At 33.7% G+C, this 10,935-nt stretch overlaps 1 non-coding gene across 1 annotated transcript; it reads left to right on the top strand.

Annotated features, from left to right (window-relative positions):
• Positions 1-3,026: 3,026 nt before the first annotated feature.
• LOC131181882 (small nucleolar RNA R71) lies at positions 3,027-3,133 on the top strand. The gene has a single exon (XR_009150357.1). It is a non-coding gene; the product is annotated as a small nucleolar RNA R71 (small nucleolar RNA).
• The last annotated feature ends 7,802 nt before the right edge of the window (positions 3,134-10,935 follow it).

The raw sequence follows: 10,935 nt of genomic DNA, 5'->3' as shown, positions 1-10,935 counted from the left end.
CATCTTTACTCAATAAATTGGTAAGAGGTTTAGAAATCTTAGAGAAATCCTTGATAAATCTCCTGTAAAATCCAGCATGCCCCAAGAAACTCCTCACTCCCTTCACAGATGTTGGGGGTGGCATTTTCTCAATAATTTCTACCTTTGCTTTGTCCACCTCAATACCCCTGTTTGACACAAGATGTCCCAAAACAATTCCTTCTTGCACCATAAAATGGCACTTTTCCCAATTCAAAACTAAATTGAACTCTTCACATCTCTGCAAAACCTTAGACAAATTAGATAAGCATTCATCAAAAGATTTACCATACACAGAAAAATCATCCATGAACACTTCCATAATATCCTCAATCATGTCAGAAAATATGGACATCATACATCGTTGAAATGTAGCAGGGGCATTACATAGTCCAAATGGCATCCTTCGGTATGCAAAGGTACCATAAGGACATGTGAAGGTAGTTTTATCCTGATCATCTGGGTGAATAGGGATCTGAAAGAACCCTGAATAGCCATCCAAATAGCAAAAATAAGAATGATGAGCTAGTCTCTCAAGCATTTGATCTATAAATGGTAATGGAAAATGGTCCTTTCTAGTTGCCTTATTCAATTTTCTATAGTCTATACACATTCTCCATCCAGTTACAGTTCTTGTAGGTATTAGTTCATCATTTTCATTTTTCACTCTTTGTGATGCCCCCTTTCTTAGGTACAACATGAATGGACTTACCCAATTCTTTCGAAGCAGGGTAAATGATACCTGCATCAAGCAATTTCAAGATCTCCTTTTTCACAACCTCTTTCATGTTTGGATTCAATCTCCTTTGTGATTCTCGAGAGGCTTTATGGTCATTTTCCAACAAAATTCTATGCATGCACACAGAAGGATGTATTCCTTTAATATCATCAATGGTATAACCAATTATCCTTCTATGCTTCCTAAGAACTCTCAATAATTTTTCAACTTCACAATCAGTCAATTTAGCACTAACAATCACAGGATATGTAGAATTTTGACCTAGAAAAGCATACCTGAGATTTGTTGGAAGAGGTTTCAACTCTACCTTTGGTGCTTCACTTTTCTCAAGCTTTGATGATGAAGTTGTTTCTTGCTTCAAGTCCCCAATTTTTTCAATATCAACCATAGGCAATGGTGGATTTCCTTCCAAAATTGTAGCATATTATGCAGCTTCCTCAATCTCATCTCCTTTTTTGATGTTATGAACCAAACAAGCTTCTAAGGGATCTTTAGGATGTTGCTTTTTAAGCACTTCTCTAACCTCTTCATCTATCACATCAACTCTCAAGCATGAGTTTGAATCATCTTTCTTTTTCATTGCTTGAAACAAATTAAATTCAACTTTCTCTTCCCCAACTTCTAATGTAAGTCTCCCATTTTTTACATCAATCACAGCTCCAGCAGTAGCAAGGAAAGGTCTACCAAGAATAATAGGAATGTGTACATCCTCCTCCATCTCCAATACCACAAAATCCACTGGTATGAAAAATTTTCCAACTTTCAGAGGAACATTCTCAACTACCCCAATTGGAAATTTAATAGACCTATCTGCTAACTGTAGTGATATGGTAGTAGACTTCATTTCTCCAATCTTCATTTTCTCATAGATAGACAATGGCATCAGACTAACACTGGCTCCAAGATCGCATAAAGCCTTATCTATACTGATATCCCCAATGTGACATGGTATGGAGAAACTTCCAGGATCCTTCAGTTTGGGTGGAAGCTTATTTTACAAAATAGCACTGCTTTCTTCCGTGAGAGCTACAGTCTCAAATTCCTCCAATTTCTTCTTGTTAGATAAAATTTCCTTCAAAAATTTGGCATATGAAGGCATTTGTGCTAAGGCATCAGTGAAAGGAATAGTCACATGCAAAGACTTCAATACCTCCAAAAACTTCCCAAATTGTTTATCCAATTTCGCTTTCTGAAACCTTTGTGGGAATGGTAAAGGTGGCATGTAGGCTTTAGGTGCAACATATTTAGGTTCTTCCTCTTTGCTCTCCCTCTCCTTACTTCCTTTTTCTTCCACTGAATTTTCTTTTTGACTTCAATTCTAACTTCAACTTCAGTTTGTTCATCTCCTTCTCTGCTTTTCTTTTCTTCAACTTCCTCTTCAATCTTTTTATCTCCATTCTTCAATATTTTTCCACTTCTCAATGTAATAGCCTTGCAATGCTCCCTTGAATTTTCTAGTTGGCTAGAAAGCTTCCCAAATGCTTTGTTACTTGAAGAGCTAGCTTGTTGAGCTATTTGATTCTCTAACATCTTGTTGTGTGTTGCCATTTGATCCACTTTAGATGCTAATTGAGAAATCATTTCTTGTTGACTTTGATGGCTCACAAGTAGAGTTTCAATCATAGATTCCAATCTAGCTGTCTTGTCTAGTTGTGCTTGTTGTGGTAGAGGTGGAGCAGGTGCATTTTGAGGTTTAGAAATTCCAGGAGGGGGGCCTCTATTCTGCTGAAAATTCTGATTTTGTTGATATCCAGAAGGTTGCTGAAAATTCTGATTTTGCCCTTGTCTACCTCCCCAAGAGAAATTGGGGTGGTTTCTCCATGCTGGATCATAAGTCGCAGAAAATGGGTTACCACCTGGCCTTTGATTGTAGTTCCCCACATAATCCACTTGCTCACTTGAAAAATCTTGATTAAGTGCAGAAAAATCTGCTGCACAATTGACATTTGCAGCTCCAACTTCTACTGAATTACTAGAACCTCCGGCTGAAGAATCTACTTTCATGCTCAGCTTGTCCATCTTCCTTGTCAAAGCATCAAACTTTGCATTAATCATATTCATGGCATCAAGCTCAAACATACAAGCTGGTTTCTTGATCTCATTCCTCTCACAACTCCATTGGTAGTTGTTATAAGCAATTTTATCAAGAGCGGAAAAAGCTTCATCTTCAGATTTCTCCATAAGGTCACCTCCAGAAGATGCATCAATTGTACTTCTAATAGCTGGTGAAACTCCATTGTAAAAGTGTTGAACAAGCATCCACTTAGGAATCCCATGATGTGGACATCTCCTTTGCAAATCCTTGTACCTCTCCCATGCTTCATACAAGCTCTCATCATCTCTAGGTTTAAAAGAAGTCAGCTCATTTCTCAGCTTAGCTGTCTTGCTTGGTGGAAAATATTGAGCTAAAAATGCTTGAGAAAGTTCATCCCATGTTGTGATAGAACCCGGTGGCAAAGAATGTAACCACTCTCTAGCTCGGTCCTTGGAGAAAAAGGAAATAATCTGAGTCGAATTGCATCATCAGAAACTCCATTTATCTTCAACATATCACTGATCTCAAGAAAGTGTGCTAGATGCACATGTGGACTTTCACTTGGATTTCCTCCAAATTGTGCTTGTTGTACCATTTGTGAGTCAGAGCTTGATTCAAAATTATTGGCTTCTACTCTTGGTCTTGTGATACTTGGCATGAAATCTCCAATGTTAGGATAGGCATGATCCTTCACAGAGCGGTTGTTATTGTTATTGTTGTTGTTGTTAGCCATTTCTTCTTGTAATTCCTCTTGCTCTTGTGCTCTTTCTTGTTGTTGTTGAGCCTTAATTTCAGCTTTTCTCCTCTTAGATTCTACTCTTAAAGCTTTTGCTGTCTTCTCTATTTCTGGGTCAAAGAATAAATTGATTTCTTCACTTTTTGTCCTTCTCATAAAATAAAGCACCTGAAAAACAAAAATAAACAAATTCTCAAAGTAAAATGGTAAAAAGAAATAAAATAAAATGCCCAAATTAACCAAACAAACAATTGTTTAATATCAAACAAAAAATCAAATCCCCGGCAACGGCGCCAAAAACTTGATGTGACTTATCCGCAAGTATACGGGTCGTCTCAAGTAATAAAGTGATGAATCAAGTATTGTTCCCACGAGGATTTGCTGTTTGATTACTAAACTATGAATGAAGCGATTATTTGGGCTAATGATTAATGAATAAATGGTAAATGTAAATGAGCAAGGTAAATTGATTAATCCAATTGAAATGGGTAAAGAGCAAACAAATAAATTCTAATTCTAGTTCGCAATTAAACTAAAATTAACAATGGGTAATTTAAGCAAAAGTCTAATTATGGTAAAAGTGATTCCAGAGTTGGGGGTTTATGCATAAATTAGTTGGGATTTGTCTTGGGCATTCCAATTTTTAGGGAAAAATAGAGTTTGAAGGAAATTGATTCTAAATCCCTTTGATATCTTTTTCAAGCAAATCAAAGTGTATTCTAAAATAACCAAACCTACTTTCGTATGTATTTGATTACTTTAAAACCCATTAAGTTTTGTAACCAATAATTAATTCCTCTTAAAGTCCTAGTTTATTTATAAATCTAGGTGATTTTAAGTTCCAATCCATGATTACCCATCAATGACTTTCACCTTTCGGTCCTTCAATCAAAGATTAACACAATACCCAATGGGTACCAACATTAGGCAAGTAAATCAAGCACACAAGGAAGGAATCAAAACTCATATTCATATAAAATAAGGAAATACCCAGTCCAAATCCACAAATTAATCTAAGACATATTTCCCAACTCTGAAATCTAAAAAAATTACTCACTCATGATGGTATTTACAAGAAATATTGATGGAAGAATATAGAAAAACATGATAAAAGGACTGAAATGGGAAAACCCAGGTGGAAGAACCAAGGTCTCTGGTTTCTGGAGCTCCAAACTCGTGCAGCAGCTCCTCTTCCTAGAGAATGGCGTCTTCTCTCCCTCTTTCTATATAATTTTCTTTCCTTTTTGTTTTTCCTCCCCTTCCTCTTGTGGCAAAAATAAGGAAATGATGAATTTATATGGTCCCTAAAAGTTGCCCTAAAAGTAAATAAAAGACAAGGAGTGGATAGGAAATGAGGTGTAAAATTATCCAAGTCGTGACACTATTCACGTTAGGCGATGCAGCTTAGGGTTGGCTTAACCCTAAGCGACTTTTAGCGATTTCACGGTCGCATGTCGCTTAAGGTTAAGCGGACCTTCAAAATCTCGGCGACTTAGAGTAAAATGGACTTTTCTGCTCATGCTTGACTTGTCGCTTTACCCTAAGCATGATCTTAAGCAAAGCCTCAAGCAAATTTCGGCTGGTTTGCTTTTTCAAGGTTTGATTTCTTTAACTTTCCTCCATGCTTAAAGAACTCCAAATTTCTTCAAATCACTTCCTATTGCACTCATTGATCTTCGATTTGCCACAAAATCCTATCAAAAACAACAAAATTACAAAAATCACATATAAAGTATTTAAATTTAACAAATAAGCTAAAATAAAGCTAAAAACATAAAATATACTAAAATATAAGGGCAAAATGGATGCAAAACTACCCTAAAATGCCTATATGAAATGAGTGTAACAGCTTTAACATGCCTATTTTTCTTCCAATTTCACATTTTCTAGTTTAAATTAATGTTGTAACAAGGAATATAAGAGAAAAATAAGCAAAAGTGGCACTAACCTTGACTTTGTCACTTTCCAAAACTTTACTTTCTTCCTTTCTTTTTGCTGTCCAAAGCTTACTCTAGGTATGAGAATGAGTTTTTGTGAAGGGAGTAAGAGATTTTATGGTGAAATGGGGTGGGAATCAAAGCTTTGAATGAAGAAATCAATGGAGGAAGAAATAAGTGGGTCTCGGCCAACTCAACAAAATGAAGAAGACAACAAAAATTTGGGTCAATTTTATTTCTTTTTAATTGTAACACCCCGTTTGCATAGCCTGGTAGATTTCACTGTTCCGGTGATCGGTGTCGGTCCGGACAATTAAGGAGATTAGAGCCATACTTAAGATAACTTGAGAAGCCATAAACACAAATAATTAGTAATGTTTAATTAGTTAACTATAAATAAGAAAAACAGAACATAAGAGGTTAAACGAGCCGAGAGTCACAGCGATGAGTAACCTCCTCGAGAATGACTGTGAAGTCATTTTAAACTCAAATTTCGAACCGTAAAATATGACGCCGCGATCCTTAAAACCCTTATGGACACAGTGGAAAAGAGAAAATCACGAAAAAGAACTGTTAAGTCAGTCAAATAATTAGGTCATGGAGCCGGAAGAAATATTAAATTATTTGCAAACCGGGATGAACCGGCGAGGGGCAATTTGGTCAATTGACCCCGAGAGCTGACTCCTGACCTAACTGTCAAATAAAAACGGAGAAAAGAAAATTTCGGAATCGAGAATTAAATTAAAGAACTAATAGAAAAAAATAAATAGAAAAAAAAGAAAGAAGTTAGAAAAGTCAAAGGTGATGACATCATGAATGATGTCATAAAAGATTAATTAACTTATTTTATTAATTTGGGATTTTTGGTCTCCAAAAGGGATAAGATTAAAGAAAATAAAAGAAAAACAAAAATTATTTTAGCTTCCTTCTTCCTTGTTGTGCCGCCCCACCTTCTCCCTCTCTTCTCCATGAAAGTTTCTTCCATTAAGCTTACACTTAAGCTTAATTTGCTCCACTTAATCTTCATAAATCCCCTAAAAACCTTGTTAGAACTTGCAATCTCAACTTAAGCACAAGGATTACAAGAAGAAAGAGGAGTTAAAGATAGGGTTTGGAGGATTTAAGAAAGGTTAGTGTGCTAACTTTCAATTTTCTACTTCAAATGCATGTTTAGGTATTTAAGTGAGCTTAGAACTTGATTAAATGAAACAAATATGGGGAAGGACCATTGCTGAAATTTCGTCCAGCTTAGAGGGAGTATGGTTTTGTATGGCTTGAGGGTTTTGAATGAGTTTAGGAACCTTACTTAGTTGATTGATTAGCATTAAAACCATTAGATGTAATTAATTGCATGAAATGTATGAGTTAGGGTTTGAATGCTAGGGTTTGTGAACCAAATTTTGGAGAAAGGCTTAAATGATGACTTTGGTCAATTATGAGATGAAAAATGGTCAATAATGACCAAAAGAGATGTGTGGGAATTGTTGGAATGAAAACCAAATTCGTAGGTCAAATGGACATGCTGCTGGCAGCATGACCAAACCTACTTTGAAGGACCAAAACGGGAATTTTACAAACCCAATTGATATGCCACCAATTGGAGATGAAAATAGATATAAAATAGCACAATTTTTATTAAGGAACCATGGCCAAAAACTGACTAAAACTTAGTGAACCAATTGACCAAAGTGAAATGAGAGCAGGCTGCCACTGCACCAAACTGACCAAATGAACAGTAACTGTTCATTTGGTCATAACTCGAGCTAGGAAGGTCAAATTGACCTGAAATTTTACCAAAAATTAGATAAGATATAGACCTAAAACTTTCATGAAGAACACCATCCCAAATTATGCCATTAACCTAGTCAAATTATTGAGCAAAAGTTGAGTTACTGTACCTATGATTCTGCAGAATTCCATTTGAGCAGTAATGTTTGAAGGGCTATAACTTTCTCTAGGAAACTCGGATTTAGGTGATTCTTGAACCGATGGAAACCTAAGACATAGTAGAACATTTCATATGAAGAAAGTTAGACCAAATTATGAACTTAACTTGATCAAATTACTGAACAAAGTTGGACCAAAAATCTACCAGAACCAAAATCTCAGCATGAACAGTGCATGTAAATAGTAATTGTATTTTGGCTATAACTTGAGCTACAAAACTCCAATTGGGGTGATCCAAAAATGAGAATACACTTAAGACAATAAGAAACATTTTCTATGAAAGAAGTTTTGCCAAATTCCAACAGTAAAAGGGCTAATGGAACAGTGCAACTTGGAGCACCAAAACTGAAAATTTGACAATTTGGCCAAAAGGATTTAAGCTTTGAGAAAATGACCAAAACCAACAAGTTTAATGGCCAAAATGTGGTATGTGGGTGAAGTTGGAGTTTCTATACCTATTAAGCTTTAAAAAGTCAACAATTTGACTTGAATAGTATAGTGAATAGTAACCCGAAACACAAAAATTTCGAGAACGTCGAATTTAACACGTTAGAACTAGGTAAATGTAAAGCTAAATTTATTTTGGATTTATGTTAAATTCTAGTACTGAAACATTGTAAAATTGTGTGTTTCAGTTGAAAAGAATATCGGGAAGGAACCCGAGGAACCGAGTCGAGGCTAAGGGACGACTCGCTTAAGGTTTGTGCACAACATCTCCATGCTTTAAAATTCATTGATAAAGTGAACGAAATATGTATTTTACTTGTGATTTGGAATTGTTGAAAGTTTATTTGTGACATTATTTATGATGTTTTGATTTAAACTGTAAAAGTTATTGTGTATATTTGAAATAGCAATGTTTAGCAAATCGTTAAGATAAGTTTTGAAATCACAGTGTCATTACCATATATTTGAACACCTCACTAGCACGACTAGTGAGGGTAATTAGTTTCGAATTTTGATTCCTTCTCTGGAGAAGTGTTGAGGTGTGCCAGTAGAAGAGGATGTGAATGGATATCCATATATTTGAGCTAGCTAGCCTTGTGATGTGATTTCTCTTTAGCCTCTGGCTATTGAGATTCTATTTGTTTCGAATGGCATGATTTAACTGTGGGTTTTATGAAATGTGTTTTGATACTTCGAAATGAACGTGGTTTGCATTAAAATCTCATAATTCATGTTTTGTGTTTAATGCTCATGTTTAGTCAAATTTTTGAATAAATATGATTTTATTTTTGCATAAAGATTATTTTAGTATGTTATGCACCACTGAGTCCTAGTACTCAGTGATGGCTTCTATTGCTGTCGCAGATACAGAGACTAGAGGAGCAGCAGACTGAGCTGCTGAGGTGTGAGGAGCTATCAGCTTAAAGTCTTCGGGTATAATTTATACCCTAACTGTAAATATTTCTTTTGATGTATATATTGCACATAAATGTATGGATATGTAAATGGTTCTTGAGCAGCTGTACAAAAATTTGTATGAAGTTGATAATAAAGTTTAGTTGTATTTCTTTTGATGTAAATTTTGTATGCATGTATATAAATTATTTTGTCCCTAATGAAAAATGAGTACAACTATTTTATTTAATTTGAATGAAATGGATTGCTAATATTTTGATGATCATTGAATAGTAGATTTGAAATTTGAAAGTTGATAAATGTGTTGAGAAATTGATTGGGATTGAGTATGAAATTGGAGTAGTGGTTGAGAAAAATTTTTAGAAGTGCTTTTTACAGGTATTTGAAGAACGGTTTTCTCAAAATACAAAGGAAACTCTGTCAAAATTTTTATAGAATTTGCGGAAAACTAAAATGGACAAAAAATATTAACTAGTTTTAATTTTTAACTAAATGTTTTAAGTACTTACTAGAAAATGCTCACCACTTGTCAAAAATAAGAAAATTGTTTTAAAATCCCTTGTAGGGTACCTAATGAGTTATCGGTAGGTGAAATTCGGTAGTTTATTAGGTATTCTACGGGATCATATTATGCCTTACAGAGGGGTAAAGTGTGACATTAATAGTTTCATAAGTGTTTATTTAAATATGATTGGTGGGTGATTTTAAATGACATCATTATGATGTCAAAATTCTAAATTTCCTTCATTTTCTTTCTTTTTCTTTTTTATTCATTTTCAATTAAATTTTTAGCAATATTTATTCACATTTTATGTCATAATAATTATTTACTTAACTGGCTAAAAGTCATCTCTAAAGACGAAATGATCAAAATGCCCTCCGTTTGGCTTATTGAGCCAAAATCGTCTGTACTGATTGAAAAATTTTTTTAAACCTTTTTTTGGCATTCTAATGCTATTGAAACCTCAATGACTCTTCTCTGGAATCCCAAAAATTATTTCATAAATTTTCTCCCGGTTTTAGGGCTTCTAGCTGGGAAGACTGTATCTTCCCCACTGGGACCATCCATCGCTAGGCCACCAACTCATTTAACTTGGTTATATTTTATTTCTAACATATTTCTTAGATTTTTCTTACTATTATTTGAGTTATTTATGACTTCTCCCTCTATTCTAAATATTTTTTCAAATGTTCTAACTGTCCGGACCAACACCGGTCACCGAAACAGTAGAATGTACGGAATTGCTATAATAAGGGTGTTACAGAAAATTTCTGTATTATATTTTCATTCATCTATTTATAGTTAACATTTTGTTGGATAATATATAATTTTTACTAATTTAAATTTTAATTCACAATAATAAGTATTAAAAATAAGTTTAATTTTAATATAGTAGATGTCTACAAAAATTTTGTGGATTATAATTAAAATTTTTTGAAATTAAAAATAAGATAACTGATATAATATTAAATTTAGTAAATTCAATTATTAACGCTGATCCTTAAATATTTTTTTCGTCTATGCTCTCTATTATGACCACATAACTCACAAAATATTTTATTTGAATCACACTATTAACATTTTGAGTGAGTCATAATTCAATCTTATGAAACAACATATACATAAATTAAGTTATTTCATAATATATATATTAATAAATATATTTTAATATCTTATACATATTTTTCAATACATGATGAAAATGTAATTTAATAAGATAATTAATGACTATAAAGTGATTTAATGCATTTATAATTAAAAATAATAAAAGTTAATATTAGGTTGCATATATACACTTATAATTAATAACAAATTAAGTTATATATATAACCATCTTAATTGCATATAATATATATAATTTTATTGAAACTATGTAATATATCTAAAATATATATAAAAAAATGCATATGCATAGAATTGGTTCTTCGGTTTGATTTGGTTTCGGCCCGATTCTTGTTAGATTGTTGATGAAGAACCAAACCATACTAAAACAATAAAATAATTTTGATTCGGTTCCTACAGTAACGATTCTTTTTCAATTTTGATTTGATTTAGTTTAATTTTTTTATTCTATTCGAAACCTCAGAAACCGTGCACAAACCTACTATTTACCACAAGAATGACAGCTTGGAGTTCAATGCTAGAAAGTAGCCTGGATTG

This window comes from Hevea brasiliensis, chromosome 7 (assembly GCF_030052815.1).
Source record: "Hevea brasiliensis isolate MT/VB/25A 57/8 chromosome 7, ASM3005281v1, whole genome shotgun sequence".
NCBI classification, from domain to species: domain Eukaryota; kingdom Viridiplantae; phylum Streptophyta; class Magnoliopsida; order Malpighiales; family Euphorbiaceae; genus Hevea; species Hevea brasiliensis.
Note: the sequence above shows the minus strand (reverse complement) of the source record. Positions and strands in the feature narration are given on the sequence as shown.